At 45.2% G+C, this 21,765-nt stretch overlaps 1 long non-coding RNA gene across 1 annotated transcript in view; it reads right to left on the bottom strand.

The window, feature by feature from the left end:
* The window catches only part of LOC110353364 (uncharacterized), a 64,970-nt gene that overhangs the window by 12,552 nt on the left and 30,653 nt on the right, over positions 1–21,765 (bottom strand). Inside the window, exons 3-4 of the long non-coding RNA XR_011806864.1 lie at positions 1,477–3,448; positions 505–640 (exon numbers count right to left, since the gene is read on the bottom strand). This is a non-coding gene — a long non-coding RNA (uncharacterized lncRNA). The remainder of the gene's footprint in view (positions 1–504; positions 641–1,476; positions 3,449–21,765) is intronic.

Here is a 21,765-nt window from a genome sequence, read left to right as displayed (position 1 = left end):
AAAACAAACAAAAAAGAAATACTCAGAGCCCAAGCTGGAGCTCTTGGCCCACAGTAAATCTGTAAAAAGCCCCAAAGTGCTCAAGAGGGAGGCTGTCCGACACACTTAAATTCCACATGTATAAAGTAAAACGCATTTGCATTGCTAATTTAATAAAGGACTTCTTGACCCAAAGTCAAATGCTAGCGCAAGTCTTCTGCGTGGAACGGCTCTGATAAGCACGCTCTTTAACTCTCTCTGTGAACGCTCAGCAGTGCTGCTTTTTAAAAGTGCATGCGCTTTGCCTAGTGTCTGATGCTAATTATCTTATCAGATAACAGGCAGCCCTTGCTAAGTAGGTATGTAATATATTAGCCTTGGGGAGAAAAGAAAAAAAAAAAAAAAGACTGATCTTTCAAGTAGATTTGAAACTGCATATGATCTTCTGAGTCTGTGGAAACTTTCCTGTGCAGTACAGAGCTTATGTAAGGAAGGGAAAGAAGAAAAAAAAAATCAAACCCGTACAGCTTTCAGGCTGCAGCTCTCCAGGCAGCGCCTTTCTGTCGAGTGCTCTCCTCTATCAGTATTTTGGGATGACACGCAGGTTCAGCCGTTCGTCTGGCGTGGAAAGCAGGTTTGGTAATTGCAAGTTGACATTACCCTACAAACGGGCAGATGATAGTAAACAGATGAACTGTGTAAATACGGCATCGCCGCCGAGCCCTCCTTTGTGACTTGTATTCTGATACCGCTACGGCTGCTTTTACTACAACTACTACTACTACGGCGAGGCTTCAGCTGACAGCTCCGCCTGAAGCCCTTTATTCATCTCTGTTACTACTTCAGCTGCTCGGGGAGCAGGAAGGCAGGGCGGGCTGATTGGCCAGGGGCTCTCTAACCCCTGGGAATCAATACGCCGCTCTCGAGAGCACAAAGATGGATTGTGAAGCCGGGGCTGGCGAAAAGAAGGCGCGCTGCATCTGGGAGGGCGCGGAGACAGCCGGCTGTGCTCTGACAGCAGCCTCCCGGCCCGCGCATGTTTGCACACCAGCCTCGTGGCACCCTTCCAAGACAATTTGTGAACCTCGGTTCACACCATTTTCAAAGTAGGTCACACGCGGCGATCTCAGCTGAGGGGAGAGGCACTGTCAGCAGCAGGCACTGCGAGGAGGGCGATAGCTGTGCCCAGCGAGCAGGGAGCGTGAGGGCTGTGAAAGCGTGGGGCCCGTGGCCAGCCGCAGCAAGGTGCTCGCCTTGTCCAAACAGCCAGCAGAGCCGGCCTCTTACCGCTCCGAGCTGTAAAAGGACCGACTGTTCTCCCGGACGCACCACCGGCACGGCTTAAATATTAATCTGAATGAAAATACAGTGGGAGAGGAAACCTAACCTTCACTCAGTGCTGCGCTCCTGACAGCAGGGATCGCAGCTAATTCAGAATTACGGGACTTAAATGTTCCACGAGCCTTGGGTTATTGCTTCCTAACACGCTCCCCTCACCTTCCCCTGCGCTGACAGACAAAACGCAGGCTCCAAGGCAGATGTATTCTTTGCAGAAAGGACTCCTGAAGCACTTCAATTTTCCTGCATTTTCCTGTATCCCTTGCCCGAGCTGTTTTAGGAGCACAGGATTGGAAGCAGGCATGTTGAAAGGCACATTTTTGAAAGATGGTGTTCAGGAAAATAAATGCGAAAATGAGTATGCATGCTTGTTCCCACACTGTAATGATAAAAAGATCATCAGAGAGTCACCAGTTTAAAGCAAAAGCATGAAACTTCTCGGGCACAGGAGCTGTTAGGAATGTGCTGCCTTGCCTTTAAGCACAGCCTGTACATCATCAGGGATGACTTAATGCTAGAAAGCTGAAGGATTGCCTGAAGAGTGCTACAGCATTATGCAATTCAAGAAAAAAAAAAAAAAAAAGAAAGAAAGAAAGAAAAGGAAAAAAAATGGTTAATTTTTAACCAGGCTCCGTTTAACCTTGCTTCTGGTCAATAGTTATATGAATCTGAATGAATATGCACACCCTGAATAACTCTAATATAACACGTGTGCATCATTTTTAGCACTGAAATCATCAGGGAAACAGCAGAGCTGGGCCAGCATTTGCTTTTTTTTGAATCTGACAAGGAAAAGGAACTGACTTTCCTCCATTTGAAAAGTTGTGCTTCTTCCTTCTTTTCTTTCTTCCCCTGTAACGCAGCAGGCTGGAAGTCTTAAATGGGAAGGAGCAAGTGATTTCTGGAGTTATCGTGCTCTGTGCAAAGAGAGCAGAGAGACAGCTCGTTGTGGAATAACAACAAGGCTTATCTCCCATACAGGCACGCACAAAATGACTTTCTCCTTCCTTACGAGCGCCTTACCTGATCAATAGCTTGTCCAGGGAGCTGTGAGACATGCAGAAACATGCAACAAGGTGCTAGTTTTTATCAGGTAACAGGGTGCTGTAATGACTTCCTATGCAAATATGTAGAAAAACCCATAAATCCAGAAAGGGCTATCACTCGGTACATAATCAAGGGAACAACTCATTCTCTAATGCAACACACGATAATTTCCTGCCAAAATCATATTGCTTGCCCGTTATCACAAAGCTTTGACTGAAAATTAACCCGCAAAAATCCCTTCTGCCATTGCCTTCCCAAAAGAAAATCCCTTTAAGAAAAATCACAACACAGAAAACCCCCAGACACTTCACAGTTTTCTTTTTTTTCCAAAATGACAAGGAAAGCTAGCTGTGGTTAGAACAGGCTCGGTTTTGTGCAGTTTCACATCATGTGAGTTTTATTACTTTGCAGCCTAACTTTAGCATTTTCCCAGCCAGCTGCTGGCAGTTTTCTTCTTAGGACTGAGAGCGAACTACTTTGGAAACAAATTTGTTCAGAAACCTTTTTAAAATGATACAGTAAAAAAAAAAAAAAAAAACTTATGTGGTTTTTTTTTCTTTTCAGCTTGGATGTAACCTCTTTTTTTTTTTTTTTTCCCACTCTTTGAAAGGAATGAGTCTGAAATGCTAAACAGGTCACAGAGTAATTATGCATCCACCTGAAAATTAAACACATGTTCGAAGGCTTAACTAACAGCACATGCTAATTCCTAACAGGTACATGTAGCTCATTTTTTTCCGGGGTTGGTCAGTAGGATGTGAGCAAAACGGGATCCCATCAGACCCTGAGAAGAAACGCTGCATCTTTCCATGATGTTGAAGGGAGACAGACCCCGGCAAGGCGGTGCTGTGCTCTTGAAGCTGGTGGGATGCTGCAGGGCAGCCACAGCGTGTGCTGTGTGTCTGCCATAGCCTGGTGTCCAGGCTGGGGAGGGCCTCTGAGGTTGCAGAGAGGATGATCAGCCCAGTCCGGAGGCCTGACGGAGCTCGTGTGCCTGGTCAGGTCAGCAGAGCCGCTCCTCACCTGTGTCAACCCCAGCTCAGCCCCGGACAGCTGCTTTCAATGTTGTAAACCCGTGTCTCAGCTGAAAAGACAGACAAAAATGTTGGCAAATCATTTTCTGTTCGGTCCAGCGCCAAATTTATATCCTGGGACGTGCACATCTTCTTGCTCTGGCGTTACTGGATATTTTTTGTTCTCTCACGGCTTGCTGTTCCCTGACCTCTCACAGCACAGGCCTGGCAGCAGTATCTCAGATGCACAAGAGGAACTGAATTTATATTTCCTTCGCAGGATTTTGTTTGGATTAGTCGTGTTTCTGTGACAGTTTTCCGCGTGGTAAAAAGCGTTTTTCTTTGACCTAGAGAGGGGAATGCACAGAGCTGGCAGAGGTGAGGGGACCTCAGCACAGCCTTTGCGGAGGTGCGCGGTGGCACAGGGGAACCGTGAATGAACATCGCTGGGCTGCACGCGACCTGCCCGCCTCCAGCTGAGGGCTTGCTGTGAGCGAGCTTGAGATTTTGGGAGCAAGAGCTGCAGTACTTTAATGAACTGGCACTGGTTGAAGGAGATCTTTGGCCAACGCTGACATTGGAGATGGATTAAAGGTGGCGTAGTTCAACCTTTGCTTCCCTGTGCTGAATTTCACGAGATCAGCACAGGTAAGGACTGAGTGCTAAGCTGTTATTTACTGCCTTTTGGATCCGCTGCTATAGGAAGTTCAAAGAGCAGCATGACCTGGCTCTTCCCAACTACCTTTGCACTTAGTAAAAGCTCAGGCTTCACAGTATGCCAAATATGTGTGGCATCAGGGAAAGGAGCCCCATACATCACCTCCCAGGTGATTTTTAAATTGTGCTAAGGCTTTGCTCCCGTTTAAAAACTCCACTTTTTTTTTCAATACTATTATTTCTGGAATACTCTACTTGAAGTTGGAGGACTTCATGTGGTCTCTTCTGCCTATGGCCAGCAGATAGCTACATAGGAGAAGAGAGAAAAACCAGGACTGTCACCACTGCACAAGCATTTCCATCCAAGAGAAGGTGTTCCCCAGCAACATCCCAATCGCACTGATGCTACTGCAGAAGTCTTAGGTGTTACCACTTATTTCTTGTGGCTGCCCAGCTCCTGTTGGCCAGAACGAGCACCCTCTTCCAGGCCAAATGGTTGAAACACGTGAAAGGGAGCGCCCAGGGTACACAGTAAGACTGCAGGATGCGTCCTTGTTCCATTCACCTTGTTCTCCTCTCGTCTGTCCCCTCCATTCTGCCTGTGGGAGCACTGGAATAGGCCTGACATGGGAAGGGCAGGGAAGTCAGGAGATTTATACAGATGTGACTGACAGCAGAAGGTAGCTAAGAGGCTTTTGGAGTCCTCTATTCCCAATTCCTAAATGTCCACTGACATTTCTGACCAACTCGCTTAGCTGACCACCGGATTAGCAGCCTTAGCTCAGTGTTTTACACCTCCTACCCTCAGGATGTCAAATTCTGCCATCTCCCTCATGAGCCAAGAGAGCATGTCCCTCCATCCCATTCATTCCGGAGGCAGGGAGCACAATGGCTGGCTCAGCCTGACGTGCTCCATGCCCCAGGGCCATGAGTGTACCTGGACTTTGTACATCGTAATCCTCCTCACCTCAGCCGAGCACTGTCCAGGTGGTACGCACCCTTCAGTTTAAAGCATAGGAGGTTTTCTTGTGTTGGCACCAAGCAAAATTACATGCTAATCCTTCTGGTATTAGTCAAATGGGGCTTAAAAATTGACTCAGAAGCTTTTCAGCTGCAAGATTTCCCTGGCAAGTGCGGACACTGGTCTCAGTCATGAATTCCCACAGAATCTAAGCTTACGTTGAGAAAAAAAAAATAAATAAAAAAATTAAGCTTTATGGCAGCAAAAATAACCTTTCCAAGCTCAAACCTGATGCAAACTGATAGAACATTGGCTTCCTGAATCTGCAGAGAAACAGCTCCCGTGCCTGTGCTGCTCCTCCATCCCCACGCTGCCAGCCAGCACCCGCCGAGTGAGATGACCAAGGCATGGTCCCTGTCTCCTGCGGGCCCCCCACGCCACGCAGGGAAGCCCAGCAAGCCCCCTGACTTCATGCTGAAGCTTGTAAAAGCTGGAACCGGGGCCAGGAACGGGCACTGGAGTGATTCACGAGAGATAAGGATCCTGAAGAAAGGAGGCTGGAGGAAAGGATGAGTAACAGAAATAGCTCGCTGGCTTCCTCTTCAGAGAAGCAAGGAGGAGGGCGAGGGATGCTGAAATGAGAACACACTTCTTTTTTCCCCCGTGGCTATCAGGAAGTTGACAGGAAAAAAAAAATCCTGCTCTGGTTCAGCAGCTAGAAATGGGAGTTTCACCCTGAACAGGCACACGCGGGCTATAAAATGAACTGAAAAACTGCATCTCCGAGCAGGGCCGTGCAGTCACTTCCTTGCAGGAATCCCCCAAACCCCAAGAGCCGGTAGGAGCAAGGGGCTGAGCTTTTCAGGAGGACACTAATAGCAGCTTGTGACAGAGGCTGTTCTGCCTTCCTTGAGCGTGGGTCCCTAAATCAGTCTTGCAGGTGTAACTCCATTTCTTGAGAACTTTTTCCAGATCTAAAATTGCACCAATCCCATAGATTTGTCCAGTGAAACGGTGAACATCAGCAGGGTGAATATTTCTTTTTGTTCTGCCATGTTATGCTTTTTCAATGAAAACAAGTATCATAAAATAACAGAAAATTGATTGTCGGGATGCATTGTTACATATATATTTTTTTCATATCCTGAATACCACACATTTGACTAAACCAGGGTGCTCCACTTGCTCTTCTCTTGACCACCGTATTTTTTTTTATTCACCTTACTCAACAGGACAGGCATAGCCCTGCTGGTATCTCAGCAGTCGCTGGGACTCCCACAATCATTCAGAGACTTTCCTCAATGTAAATTAATCCTTTTTTTTTTTTTTTTTTTTGATTCTATTTGATTCGGCTTAAGCCACATAATGCAGAATTCTGTCCCATCTGTCCCACTTAATTACAATAATTGCAGGACCTAAATTTGCTTCCAAACGTCATTAATTAATATTATACTACAGGCTGGGTGGGTAAGGGGAGGAACTCCCCTATTTCCGATTCCTAAAAACCCCCAGCCAAACCAAAACAAGGTCTGGAAGATTTTACATTATTTTTCAATGTCAGTGTTGAAGACTTAATAACCACAGAATGTGCTCTGTGGTCTTTATTAATTTCATATCATCAGCAAACATTTGTTTGCTGGCAAGCCTTTTTGCTAAAAACATCTTAACTTGAATTTTCCTCTGTGCCAACGTACAGGAGACTTTGCTCCAAGCAGGAAAATTTACATCACGGGATACATAAACCCTGCGTCCTATATTTAATTAGAAAATGTTGATCAAAATTTACCAGTTACCAGTGTCTGAATTAAGCCACAGATAACATGAGCAATCTGAATCAAACAAATGTAACCCTATCAGGTCGCAGGCAGGGGGGAAAAGCCATCTAGTGGACAAAAATGCAACTATACACCAGAACATATTTTCACACACGAAGCTTTTGGTGGAGATATTATTTTTTTTCATACTTCATCTGCAATACCACTTATCTAGGAATCCTCCAGAAGTTTCTGGGAAATCAGAGCTCACTGGAGGGCAACGACGTACTCTAAGCACAGTTTTTTGGCAGATTCTGTGACTTGCAATTGCCATAAAACTTCGGAGTGGTTTTGCTCCTCCTACCCCTCGTATCGAAATTTATCAGCGTGTTTCTTCTTTCCATGCCGTGAGGGCCATCAGTCGGCTGAATATCTTATCACTCGGTTCAACGCTGTGTGCCAAGCAGGCTGGCATGGCACGGGGTTTGAAGAGCTGAGCTAATATTTAAACTTTTGTCCCCTCTGATCTCTGCAAAATAATGAGAGGAGACTTTGTGACTCTGTAAACAGACGAGCTGGACGGTGCTCGGGGAGGCTCACGCTAAAATTATCCTGGAGGTCTGCAGGACGCGAGATGTGGGGAGCACCTCGTGGATGCTACCCGTCCAGCATCACCTCCTTTTTAACCTAAAAAGCAGGCAGAAGGGAACAAACTCTCGTCCCGACGTTGTCTGCACACTCACTGCCCGTTGCTGAAACACTGCCTGCCAGGGCCGTGGTGGCCTGTGCAGTGAGTTGAGAACCTGAATACATCCCCAGCTCGGCTCTCCTCTGCTTTCTTTTACTCTGGTGGCCACGGGAGAACAAACGTCCCAGCTTTTTAATGCAATGTTCTTGGAGACCCGGCCCCCAGATTCACCCTCCTCTACCACCAAGTTCGCAGCGCTTAGCCAGGCACTTTCAGCTAATCTTGAAGAGCAGATAATGATCAGTCATGCCCGGGCAAGCCGAAGTATTGAAGCCAAAGCATAATTTCTGTGGGATTACAACAACCCAAACCACCATCATCAGAGACTATCCTGGGATGATGCAAGCAAACATCTGTAACTCCTGCTGCTCCGGGCGAAACACTGCAGCGGGATTAGTGACCTGGTCTGATGCTCAAACAGCAGTTTTGTTCCCCTTCCCGCACCCCTTTTGTTTGAGCTCACATAACCCCAGATACTCTGGCCTTTCATTAAAAAGGAGATTAAAAAGATAATCTTTCTCCACAGCTGGTTTCAGGAGCATCCCATGCCACGACTTCTACCCAAGTCGCCTTTGCCGGGGCAAGCATTTAGCAGGAGGTGATTAGCCCTGCACACGCGTGCTTGGAGGCACCACGCAAGCAGCAGCCACCTTCTCACGCTGCCCCAGAGTGAGGAACATCTCATGCAGCACTTTTGGAGGAGCCACCTCGCCGTGCCCAAATGACCCTCGCCTCACCAGGTCATGAGACAAGGCAACGGCAGCTCCCCAGATACCTTCCCCAGACCTTCTCCGCTGCCTCGTATTCATCCCCGTCCTAATGAATCACAGCCCTTTCTCTCTCCTCTTAATAACCAAATAAGGATTTCAGGGCTTGGCCCATTCAATGCATTCTGTGTTTTAATACAGGCAGGAACAGCATACGAAATGCTGCCAGAAGTTAAGCAGCAGGGGCAACCTTTCTGCTATTTGCATGTCTGCAGTTCCCGATTCAACAATGCCGACTTGCTGTTATGCACGACCGCGAGGCAAGGAATTCATAAACAATAATAATAACCCTCTAGCTAGCCATGCAGAACTGCAGGACTGGCGCAGAGCAGGAAAAAAAAAATAAAAAAAAAATGCTGCTTTGCTCCTTTACGAAGCTTGCAATATAAACTTTGCACTGTCAGTTTAAAACTTTGGCATCTGCGTCTGCAAATGGGGAGGAACCCATTTTCAGATACTTGTGAAATATAAACTTCAGCTGTTGCCAAGCTCAGAGATAGATTTGCTCCTTTTTATTTTTAAGTTTCCTGAATATGTGAAGAAACCCACAAAGCCGTTTTAGAGTTGTGTAGCTATGAAAAATGTACACGCTTCTGTTTTTTTTTTTTGTTTTTTTTTTTAAGCAGCATGCTCAATCATTGTAATTATTCCTCGAGAATGCTTTTTAAAAAACAGAACCGTGGCTATTTTTCACAGCTACAAAACCCTAAAACAGCTCTAGAGTTTTCTGTGAAACTTAACAAAAAAAAATTGCCTTTCAGCTAAGAACAGTAAAAATAGATCAAAAACCAATTAGCTGGCCCACATGGCAGAAGACAGGTGTGCTTTGGATGTGGTATTTATACAGAATCCAGATAATCATTTTTTTCCCTTTTATACGGATTCCTGAGGACTATAAATATCACCAACATCTTTTTGCCGATGCCCATCACATCCAGTTAAAACGCCGTCCACCCGAAGAATAACCTTAGGACGCAGCCTGAAACATTTCATCTTGCCTCCTACCGAGCTCTGAAACTGAATTAACATTAAAAGCAGCAGACTGATGGGTGAATTATGGTAACAAGCCTTCAAAAGCAAAACCCAGTAAACCCCTTTAGAAAGCGCAGCCAGCGAGAAGGCTGGGAACACTGAAACCAATTACGACTGCTTTAGTGTTACACCTGTTTAAATGAATGCCAAATCCAGCCCAGAATTATTTACATTATGTTATTAACAAAGGGACGTGTGAGTAATGGGAAAACAGAAGTGGTTTATGCAAAGCAGCCTCTGCTGAAACCAGCTCAAAACTCCAGGTACTTGCGGCGGAAAACAAAGGCTGGGGTCAGGCGTGCTGCTCTGCCTGCCCCGGGTCAGGCAAAGAGACTCCTGCACCTCCAGCCCCCGCCGGCTGCTTGTCCCTGTCCCCGAGCTGCCTGACGTGTGCCAGGGTAAATTGGCACCTAACAGCCCCGTGTGAGGCTCAGTGGGGGTGATCTTCCGTCCCCGTCTTCCATACGTGTAACAGAGGGTATTTTTTATAACTTCATTGCTCAAGCAGGAACAGATTTAGGGGCTGATCAGACAAGGAAACGGTGCCAGGAGATCTGAAGCAGGATAGCCCTTCGCAGGCATACGGCGGGTGACGAGGAAATAAGGAGGCTGAGAGCATCCTTGGGAGTCTTACTAAAAATGGAGAGATCGCATCGTTTTTCCCGTAACTTACAGCCCCTTCCTGCCTGCTTTCTAACATTTAAGTACCTACATATGAGGTGGTTCCCACTGTATAAGACACTTCACGTATGAAATCTTAACAACAGGCAAGCAGAGGATGTGTTTCTAACCAAACCAAACACAAGGCTGGGAGCTAGAAGCGACTGAAGGAATTGGTCAAACTTGCAGGGATACCTGCAGGTCCTGGAGCCCTCTCCACGGCTCTTCTTTAAGCTCTCGTCCAGGTCCTGAAGGCCCTGGCCAGTGGCCACTGATGGAAACTGATAGATCATCCACAGAAGTAGGTTTTCAAAACCACTTCCTCCTCCTTGCTAATCCCATCCTCTCATCGAAAATGCCAGGCCACCTCGGGCAAATGACTTCGGTCACGCTTTCCTGACACTTGGTCGGAGCATAAAATCCCTTTCCTCTGGATTCAGCCTTTTGTGATGCATCTACTTTAACTAGTTCAGAAATTATTTCTCAACCCAGCCGAAATTCAAGCTGTCTCCTTTGCTTTCTGCAAGCACATTCACTGGATTTGACCTTGTGAGAGCTATTGTCCATTCCTGTCACAGCCAGAACACACATAATTCTCTTTGAGCATTTGTTCAACTCAGCAATGTGACAGAAAAAGACATCTCTGTAGTTTATACCAAAAAAAAAAAAAAAAAAAGTCTTACTAAAGGGCCCATTCCTTACAAAGAAGGTACATAACAAAGAAGAGCCAAGTTTTCACAATTCTGCTCCGGTTTCAATGGAGCAGCAAAACGAAGTGGCCGTGCCCCGTCCCCATACCTAGCACAAACACTGCACAGGTAAGAAAAGCCAGGATTTACAACGAGCCGGACAGACTGCTGCTCCACATGAAAGCCCTGGGGAAATTAAGAGCAGAAATCAGAGCTGTGCAACAAGCAGCACAGCACGGAGCACAGAAAGGCACGCTTCAGCGTTGCATTCAATGCACGTCTCCCAGGACTTCGCTGGATCCTCCCTGCGTCCTGCAGACCCGCTCATTCCTGGAGTGGCTGAACACCGCGGGGTGACCGTGGGCTCCAGCAGGAGTCTGGGAAGCCTGTTCCCAAGAAGCTCCCAACTGCGCTTCAAAACCCACGATGACTGCCATTTAAGGCTCTCTAGGGCTGAAAGAGCTTACACATAAGATTTTCCCCTTGCAACCGAGAACATCAGGACCCAGAAAGAGTTCCAGCTGATTTTCCAAGTAGTGAGTGACTGGCTTTCTCAAATACAGCTGCTTTCTTCATTAAAAGACTAAAAATAGTTCTGCTCCTAGCAGGCTGACTTCCTCTTAAGCATTCTGCCATGTCCATGTGTGTATTTCATTCAGGGTTTCTGCATGTCTACGCCGCTGTGATTCTATTTCAGCCTTTAAGTACATTCAAGAAATTTTTCATTTCCCTCTCCCATATTCACTCCAGATGTCCTGAACTGTCCAAAACTGTTTCATGTTAGGAGAATTTGTAGGGATATTCTGGCATTCACACTGCTCCCATCTGCTTCAGTATTTTCAGGAAAGATCAACTTTCTTCCCCAACTGTTAGCAAACACGGACGGGTCTACAGTTTTAAAACACCGATGGTTAAAGGTAGATGCTTTACTTGCATCTTGTGTGGTAAGAATAGTTAAATATGACCAGATCAGGCTTTCAATTTCTCTTCTTCGATAGACGCTGGAGTGAGAAACCTGAGGAATTGAAACATTTCCATATGTCTCAGGGAACATACTGCAACCAGCAGCAGACACTTCATAGTGCTGCACCAGCATGCAAGATCCCTGTTTAGACAAGATATGCTGAGTGTGAGCTGGGGGACTGTGCAAGCACACGCTGCAGTGGTCCCTTCAACACCAGTCACCTTGTTTTCCAGACCACAGGAGAACTGAGCACTGCTGCTGTCTTCTAGCTCGCAGGGTGGCTGTGAAAATCAGAGAGGATGTACCCCTGTGACTTCCCTTACTATTAAGTTAGTATATGCTTGTGTCCACGTAGCTCCAAAGATGTCCCAGATTAGATCTAAGGAAAAAGTCTGTGGCATGCTCTGTCCTGAGTGGAAATGCCCAGTGTTGGACAAAGGGCATTGAAAATTAGACAGGCACGCTGCTCGGAGCCAGGCACTGCTGGAGAAATGCATTTGCTTCTTCCCCAGGAAAGCTTCAAAATAGAAATGTCATACCCAGCCTCTGCTTAGTATTCCCAGAAGTCAGTGGAAAATAAGTTCTTCAGGCTATGGTAAGAAGTTCGTGGATATCCCGTTGAATTAAAAGGACGAAGGCCTTCAGACACCAGACACAAATTTGCTTCCCTGGGCAGATCAGCAAGAGGGCCATTCGGGATCAGCTCCAGGGTGTCTGAGGACCTGAATTTCAGCAGAGCTGAATTCCCCCTCTCCCATGACAGCAAGGAATCTTCAGTCCACCCCAGAACTCTTTTCTCTTACCCACTCAGCCTGATTCTCCACACCATTTTACAACTCTGAACAGCGTACTTTGTGATGACGGGAACACCGGTTAAACAAGCAACTTAACTCCTAAAATTCTGACCTGGAATGTAGTTACTTTTGCAAAGTTTGGGTTCATAAATATGACGCACTTCACTGAATCTGTCCAGGATGTAGCTGGGAAACAACAGTAGCGTGGTACTCAGGATATTTCTGGATAAAAAGTTCTTGCATAAACATGATGAAACATCGGTAGCATCTCTGCCCATGCACACGTAGGTGTGTTATCTAATAAATGTAAGCAGGTGCAACCTTTCTAGTACAGATAAGCTGGTTGCAAATTTTTATGCCAGGGAAGATAATTAAAAGAGAACTCCAAGTCTTGTTTTTAATCTTGAGTTTCAGTGATGTGAACTGATAACTGTGCCTGAGAATGCAAAGGCATCCACAAACCCTTCTAACCCTATTCACTTTTAGAAGAGTTGAGGTTGGCCACAACCTCACAGTCTCAGGTCAAAAGTTGTTCTGAGGATGTTTTTGCTTTTGACTTCTTGGAGAGGAAAGGGAGAATGGAAATATGCTGATACCCAGGTAGTTTGATTTGGAAAAATAAAAATAAAAATTGATAAATGGCATCTAACGCCTCCCTCCAATGTATACTAAGTAATTCCATACAGAATAAATAGTCTTGGCCATTTTCCATGTTGCTAAAAATGCAGGTTTCAGATCCTCTTTCTTCATAAATAGGAAATAATAACTCACAAGAAAGTCAATGCAAGTAGAAAGTAAATTCATCTGGCCTTGTTTTGCTCTGAACTATGTTGCTGCAATCTTATGGCAACGCCGACCAAGAACAAAACTTGGCTTGCTGTATCTTTTCCCTCTAAATGTCTTATTCGGACCATACAACTATTCTATTTTCTGGTTAAACATTACATGGAGTGTGTTAATTTCTGCTTCAGCTAATTTAGCTACACTAAATGCAAATGCTTCCTGTACTTATGAATACAATCTGTTCATAGTGAATAGTTTTGAAAATCTGGATGAGTTAAAACAGCAACAGTATCCATGTGGGACCAATCTTCCCTGGACAACTCTTGTACTTTGATTCATAAATTCTTTCCATAGGAAGTATCTGTGGAAAATCTCCAGCACATCCAGAAATGCACAACTCTGTTGTTTGAGTTATTAGGAGTTCTTAATACTTATTGCTTCTTTTTTTATTTTATTTTATAATTTATATAAGCATTAACTCTTGGGTTTGTATGAGAATTTTTATGCCTATTTTTTATTTTTATAGAATGTGTGCTTTTAGTAACCACAGCAGTTTAACACTACCACCACATGATCCTATTAAAAGGTGACTTCCAACTCTCTAAAACCTGATTTCTGCACCTCTTCACCGGCTGCTACCATTCTGTATGTTTGACTTTGTGGAATAAAGACACAGTTGCTTGTTTATAAAACAAAAGTACCATTACTTGACCAAGTGAACAGAATTTCAGGAAATCCTGAATAAACACTCAGCCTCGTGAGATGTGAGGGTCACAGCAGTGGGAGAGTAATGGTAAACCTGCAAGCAAATTACTGAGACCCATGGTAATTGTGACCCAAGGCCATGATCCAGCACAGGACATAAGCATGGCTGTGGGAATGTCAGAACATGCCCAGTATTTGTCAAAGTCATGGCAGGCTGAAGGGTTTGTTTCCACCCCAACATTTTGGACGTGCACGGTTGCCCAGAACAGAAAGCTTATGCATACCTGGGTGGTTTTTTGCTCGTCTCTGGCAACAGGAGCACTTGCAATTTGTCTTGTGTTTCCGCCAGCAGTCCTGCTCTTTACCCTAGATGTTGCAGACTCCCAGGGAAGCCTCCGTCCTTCCAGCCTTTGGTGCAGCAGTGCCAGGTGTTGCCTTGGCATGAGGAGGAGCCCTCCAGCAGCTCTGAGCCTGGTTCCATCAGCCTTGCTTATAACATGGTCCCCCAAAGGGAGCCAAAAGTCTTTCCTGAATTAAGGCTTAAATAAACTAGATAAACAAAACTTAAAAAAAACAGGCCACTGCACTCCGGGTTAGACCAGTAACTGCAGATACAGAATCACAGAGAATCACAGGATGGCTGAGGTGGGAAGGGACCTCTGGAGGTCATCTGGTCCAAGCCCCTGCCCAAGCAGGGCCACCTCGAGCAGGCTGCCCAGGACCACCTCCAGGTAGCTTTTGAAGACCTCCAAGGAAGGAGACTGTAGAGCCTCTCTGGGCAACCTGTGGTGGTGCTCCACCACCTGAACAGTAAAGTGCTTCCTGATGTTTAGCCAGACCTGATCTCTCACCTCCCAGACCAAGGCAAAGTTGCAGGTCATTCTTCCTCTTAGCAGGAATGCTGCAGCAGCAGAATTCCTCGGGTAAATGTTCTGTGGGTTTCTTTTAAAAACTGAATTAGTCATGTGCAGAGTATGTCTACAAGGGAACAGGGCCAGAGATAGAAGTCCTTTTTCAGCTCTGGCTATGCCAGCTGAAGAAGATGATCTTCCCAGATGCTTCTCCCCCTTGCCAGAGGTTACAGCAAGCTGACCTGCTGGAGCGAGCGTGTTTCAGGCAAAATGAGTGAAGTGAACTCAAGATGCTTAAACATTTAGTCTTTGCTCAGCCAATTTATCCTGACTAAAGCAGGTTTATGAGTGGTCCCCACGATGCTGAGCCATAGGTCAGAGAGGTCAGTAACCTCTGGTGTGGGTAATAAAGTCCTCAGGTAGAAGAGGGCTATTGGTAGTAACCTTTTTGGCTGGCTGGGCAATATGCAAGAGAGAACATGTACCCACAGCACTGGACTAACATAAATATTCTTTATCATCACTACAGCTTCTTCCTTTCCCTCACGGGACTGCCCTAGCAGTATAAGCAACTTCATGCAGTATCATCTGTCCTGTGCTAGGGCTGAAAACAGATCAGCTTGCTCATGCAAATCAGGCCCAAGGTTATTTGCCAGCATTTCTGAGAACAGAAATGTCTAAGGATAGCAGATACATGCTTTTTCTTAAAAAACAATATACGGAAGGCTGAACTTCAATTTCTTACAGTTTATAAATACATAAAACAATTTAAAATCCCTTTGTAACAATTGTTCGCTGTACTTAGTTCACATGGCATTTTTTTACAACTCTCAATAGATCCTTAGTGGCTTAGCACAATGCGAGTAGCTTTGATTTCAGAGGTGAGGAAAACTGTTAAGAAATGTCTAAGGTTACCTTTTGTTAAGCTTGCCCGTTTGTAAACATGAAAGCACACACACACACACGACATTTGGCTATGCCCAGTACTTGCGGATCAGTCCAAGCACCAAGCAGGTATGACGAGTGTCCTCACTGAAGCTGTAGTCATTACCTCATGCTTCATCCCTTCGGTTGATGGCAACCTTGTCATGCAGCCAAACACACAACAACCGGCATAAACACAAATCGATCACTCTTGTTCTTATAGTACAGAAATGTACATAATAAAACCCATCAATTCCCGCAGAGATGTATTTTAAAACAGTTAAGTTGCAGCTACAAAAGAGAGACATAAAACAAAAATAGGCTAACAGCATCTCAAGCTATTCTGCTGCGATGCCTGCAGCTGTAAATGGGTTAGTTTGGCTTTTTGAGTTATAGTTTACAGACACATCTATACGAGATTACGGTTATGAGTTACTGGTATGTACGCTTTAATGGATTTTCCTGCATGCTGGTACTGCAAGTTCCTAGTCTGGAGTTCTGCTTCTTGACAGATCTAATCAACTAATACCATGTTTTACAATATTTTCTCGTTAGCTACTAAATTCCTGATCCTTTGACCTGAGGATGAAGTAGGGAGCGTTACACGCATTTGATTTATGCAAAAACTGTCCCTATTTTCATCTGTTTGTGTTATACATATATTTGCCCTGTGAAAGTCAAGTCTTGTGTTTCTCCTGCATCTCAGACAGATATTTTAATGTCCTGATTTACATGCAATTTAAAGCATAGCTGACTATCTTGTCCTAACTTTAGACATGACTGCTTCCTTGGTAGCCCATACAGAGTTTCCATGAGCTCTGCAGCCAGTCCAGGGCCCTATTTTACAACCCACTTTCATGCAAATAACCATTATCAAATAGTAACATACGTGAACTCTACCTCCCACGGTGACTACCTAAATTGATACTAACATTGCAAAAATAATTGAAACGACACCTTTGAACAGCATCTGCTTTTATTATCTTTTTTTAGTTCCTTGCCACTCTTACTGAGTGTCTGGCTACTGCCTAGTGGGATCTGTTAGTAACCTGCACATTCATCAAACTGGACTTTCAGCGACACTGGCCATTTGATCTGGTAACATACCTTTGCTATGGCTCTGCTCATTCATCTGCAAGAGGTGGCTCTTGAAAGCTGTTGCTAACCTGAACTCAGATTCGAGACAGTAAAAGAAAACACTGAACATTGGCCATAGAAATCGCCAGGGAAAGTTCCCTGTGCTCAGACAGGATCAACTCAGAAACACAGTTTGTATTGCACCAGGAATTTAAGTAAATGACACCGACAGCATCAAAGCAGCTTGCACCAGCTCTGTGCAGGAATGGCAGTAACACACACAGAAAAAAAGGAGTCTGCCTTGGAGTTTATGTGAGGTATAAAACCTATATGGTCCATAAACAGAGCTTTTGCGAGGCACAGTGGACTACTGGAAAAATGAGTGCGAAGGACGGAATTACCAAGGGGAGCCGAGCAGCTCCTAGCAGGGACTGCAGATGAGCACCGCCGCGCGGGTCTGATGTGGTTTTCCTGGCAGTAACCAAAGACAGGCAAATACTGGCGCTGTGAAAATTTTATCCATCTTAGTAACTCGGCTCCTCTTTGTGCTGCTTGTCTCTGAAAAGCGCACATTAAAGTACCGCAGAAGGCAACACATGACACCGATTGGCTTCCAACATCTGCTGTGTAGAACATGGAAAAGCACGCTACAGGATTTCTAGGGAAAGCTGCCTTGTAAGCACACAGGAAAGCTTTGCTGCGCCTCTTCTGTAGGGAATTGAATTCAACTCAAATAACAGCTTTTAAAAATTAGGAAAAAGTATATATAGAAAGCAGGAAACTATAGAAACTTTTTTTTCCTCCCCTGTGCCTTTCTAAACAGAGGAGTATTTCCATTCAACAGCAAGCAGCTGCCTTCTCTGCGGCCCCATCAATCACCGTACTCGGCCTGACGAGCGCCTGCCAGCAACCCCTCTGCAAGCAGCGAGCCCACGGGTGCTCCGTCTGACCGGGTGGGGCTGTGCACCCCAAAATCCCATGGGAAGGGAATTTAGGCACGGGGGACACGGGGCTGGGGAACGGGTGGCTGCACTACTATGGGTTTTGCCAGTCAGTGTGTCAGGTTACCGCGTGGTTCGGGACGAAGCTGCAAGCGGGGTAAGGCTGGAAAGGTGATCGCCCCATCACTGTCACAAATGGGAACCACGATGTAAACGGAGGAGGGGACAACTGCATCGTGCACAAATGCCTGGGTGGCATCCGCAGTGTAGGCAAACCCTGCGGGATCAGAACCTGGCTCCCCCCGCTGACCTTATTGCCGGAGGTACACCAGCCAGCGGGCATAATCCCGCGTCACATTGCTCTCCGCTCCCCGGTCCAGATTTCCAGGGCAGGCCGTAAATACGAGCAAAACAGATGGCTATTCCTGGCAGCCAGGATTTTGCAAAGGCTCTCGGCGGGGACATCTGTGAATCCCCTGCTCGGCCCGGCGATGCAGGGGTCAGCCAGGCCCCGGGCAGCACAGCTGGGCCACCGCACCGTGTCCTGCCTGGTGCCCCCAGCGTCTGAGCTCAACTTGTGCACCCGCACCGCGGCTAACGCAGCCATTCCTCTCCTGATAAGCATTTGATATTTATATAAGCGGAGATGAGAGAGAGAGAGAGAGAAAGAAAAAATCTGTCAGAAATAGCTTTACAGATGAGTCTTCTCATTGTCTAACAAGCTTTTCATTGTTTTTAATTTTCATTTCTCTCCATGGTTCAGGGCACTTTGAAAAAAATCTATTCAGCAGTTTCCCACTCATAATTCAAGAAAGAGAGTCATGTATTATAATAGAGATAATTAGCTTTGACTGAAAATAATAAGCTTGGCACCAAATATCCCCCCACTACTGCACAGAATAACCATTTATCGTCTTATATACTCTCCATCAAGCCTAATTACTGCAACAGTAATTACTAACCTGTTGAAAGAACAAAAGAAAATGCAACTAGCTCTGCGCTGAAACAAGGAGTACATCGCTGCTCCTAATCAGAGGCTCTTGGTTGCCCCATTTCAGAGAACATTTCCATGCCACCACCGAGAGCCTCTCTCCACGCATACGTTTGTGACCCCCCAAAAAAGAAAATACATCCACAAAGAGTCTGATGGCAATGGCTAGGTCCCACCCATTGGGGCCAAATTTCTCTTCTGTTAGACTGAAGGAATTCCAGCGATTTCTGGATTTCTGGGAAGTTAAGAGAGCAGCGCCTGTCCCCGGCTGCCTGCTGCGATACTGCAGACTTCCATATGCTGGACAGCTTTGCTTGCTTACTCTTCTGACCTGCCAAACCTCTCCCTGGCTGTTATTCTGTCTCTCCTCAACAGATACGCTGCCAATCACACCAAAGCGTGACAGTAAAAAAATCAAACAAATACAGCCTTCTACATTCAAAGGATAATGCATGCTCAAAGGGTTTGAAGTATAATCTTTATCATCTATGCAGAAACGTACGGTGTTCAGCATCGCTCCTCTCCCTAGTTCCACCCTTCCACTGTTGCTCCTGTCTAAATTTACTCTTTGAGCTTCACCTCCGACAGCTGAGTGAGCCCTGGAAGAAAGCAGTGGGGGCGCAGCTCCCACTTTTGCTGCTCAAGGTGTTCCCCGTGCCATAAAAGAACCGGCATTTGGGAGAGCTGTACAGCCAGCCAAGAAAAGAAGAGTGAAGTGTCACCGGCTTTCCTAGCTCCTGGGCTGCCCAGGTCCCTAAGCGTGACCTGTCCCTCTGTCTTTGCCAAAGGGAGCTGAGGGAACCCAGACACCATCCATGCTTTTCAAAATCCGGACTGCTGAAGTTGTTACACTCATTCAGTCCAGGAACTGGAACAACGCCACACGGCATATGCAAGCATTCACAGCTAATCAACCCAGCTGAAATTTCGGATATTGAATATTCTCTGGGAAACTGTTCCCAATCAATCCGCAGCATGTAAACAACACAACTCTCCCACCTCCAAAACCCCCAACAAGCTGTAAAGTAATTCACTGCATAAATACAACCCAAAAATACAACCTAGAAAACCTCAGAGCCAGCAATCTCGAGCACTCAACAAGCATGAGTTACTCTGTGCCTCAGATAATGAGAATGGTTTAAATTAGGAGAGGTTTGTTTTTTTCTTTTTTTTTTTTTGAGTTCTTGACTTTTGCCATTTTCATTTTGAGGCTTTAGGGATGTTACATTTCAGGGCTTTTTCAACAGAATTATGAGGCCTAGGAACATCCTTTAAAAAACAAACAAACAAACAAACAAACAAAAACCTTCTAAAATCATTGCTTTTCCTCCCAGTCACACAATCCCCAGTTGTATGAACTTTAAGGTGAATACAACAAAGACTCCGAGGACTGTCCTGTATTTGCTTCTAACCAGCGTGTTCGCTTCCTCCAGTGAACGTGTGCTTCTCGATGACATTCAGGTAGCCAGTAGGGGGCTTCCCAAAATTACGAGGATCCTAACAAATGCAGAAGCCATGATTCATTTGACATTTTTCTTTTCCAAAAGCCCATTACCTAAATGTAATTCAATATTGTGTTTTAACATTTTGTTAGTAAATTTAAGAGATGCTTGCAGCAGGTTTGGAGACTAGTAGCTATGTACATTTAAATGACGAGGTAAAAATCAGGAATATTTTCTTGACGAAACGATTGAGAGGCGTATCTGGTCACTACCTAACAATGAATAGGCATGAAAAGAAATTTTAATATAGCATTCACCATTTAGAATACCACAAAATCAGCTCAGGCATCAAAAGCTAGGGAAATTACTCAATTCTCCGTTTTGCCCAGCATTAAAATGTTCAGTCGTGGGGTTACTTTACATGCCATAATAATTTTCCCCCTGCTAGCTGAAAAAAAAACAAAATCACGTCAATGGGATTTTTTAAAAACTCCCAGTTTTCCCACCTTCCTAATTTACTTCTCGTTTAGCCACTGAATTGCGTTTCTCCCCGTTCTTTTGCGAGCAGCACTAATAGCAGCTGTTCTCTGCAACTCACAATATATTCTCTAACTGCAGCACAAAAAAAATATCAGTTGTAAGTTGTAGGCATCGCTCCATCTGGAGAACGGCTATATGGGTTTTAAAAGACAACAGGCCTTTAGTATGCTCAGGATTTATATAATTTTTCTTGGTGCTGTCCCGGAAGTCTGCCTTCACACACTCTGAGCTAGTTGCTTTCTCCTGAATGAGTCAGAGCGAAAAAGCCCACTCAGGAAAAATATCCAAAGAAAATAGTAGCAAACTGGTTAGTTAGAAGTAGGGCAGGCCTATGCCAAAACCAGAATGTCAAACATCTCCAAACATGGGGAATATGGACCTTCCCTTCAACAACATTCCCCATGTCTACAAGTCTCAGAAGGCTTTCTAATTTCTGTAATTATTTCTACTTGCAATTATGTTGTTTGGTCACTAGTGCCTTTTGGCTGTTTTGATGCTTTCAGGAAAGGAAGTGGTTTACTGGAGACAAAGAAAAACGGAGCATAACTCATTCTGTTTGGAGTTGTTGCTTTCCTTACTAATAAATACTTCTTTAAGCACTTCGGAGAGCCTGACCACCCTGCTTCCCAGACAGGCTCCAAAGAAGTCACAGAAACGACTGCGACCTATCTCTGTGTGCATATAAATCTGGCTGTTTGCTGAACAGAAGCTGCAAGATCCAAGACATTAAACACATGAAAAACCTTCAGATCTGTGTGGATCCAAGCTTTCAGTGAAAGCCAGAAGAAACACACACAAAATACAGGTTTTGTTTTCAGCGCGAGCACCCTCAGCATCAGATCTTTCGCCTGAATTTTCTTTTCAAGACTCACACCACTATCTCTATTAAACATCTGACAGTAACTCTTCAGAATAGGTGGATTCGTTTATCTGATGCAAAGAGTTTTTACAACAGTCCTGTTTTACAGAACGAGCCACACACAGAGAGTATGCCCTCCTACATATTCTTATACGGAAAGGACTATCACATACTTTCAGGCTGAGCAGCTTTTTGACTTGTGCACAAATTCTTTCCCCCCTCTTTGGAAGACTGCATTAAGGATACAAG

This window comes from Anas platyrhynchos, chromosome 2, assembly GCF_047663525.1.
Source record: "Anas platyrhynchos isolate ZD024472 breed Pekin duck chromosome 2, IASCAAS_PekinDuck_T2T, whole genome shotgun sequence".
Classification (NCBI taxonomy): domain Eukaryota; kingdom Metazoa; phylum Chordata; class Aves; order Anseriformes; family Anatidae; genus Anas; species Anas platyrhynchos.
Note: the sequence above shows the minus strand (reverse complement) of the source record. Positions and strands in the feature narration are given on the sequence as shown.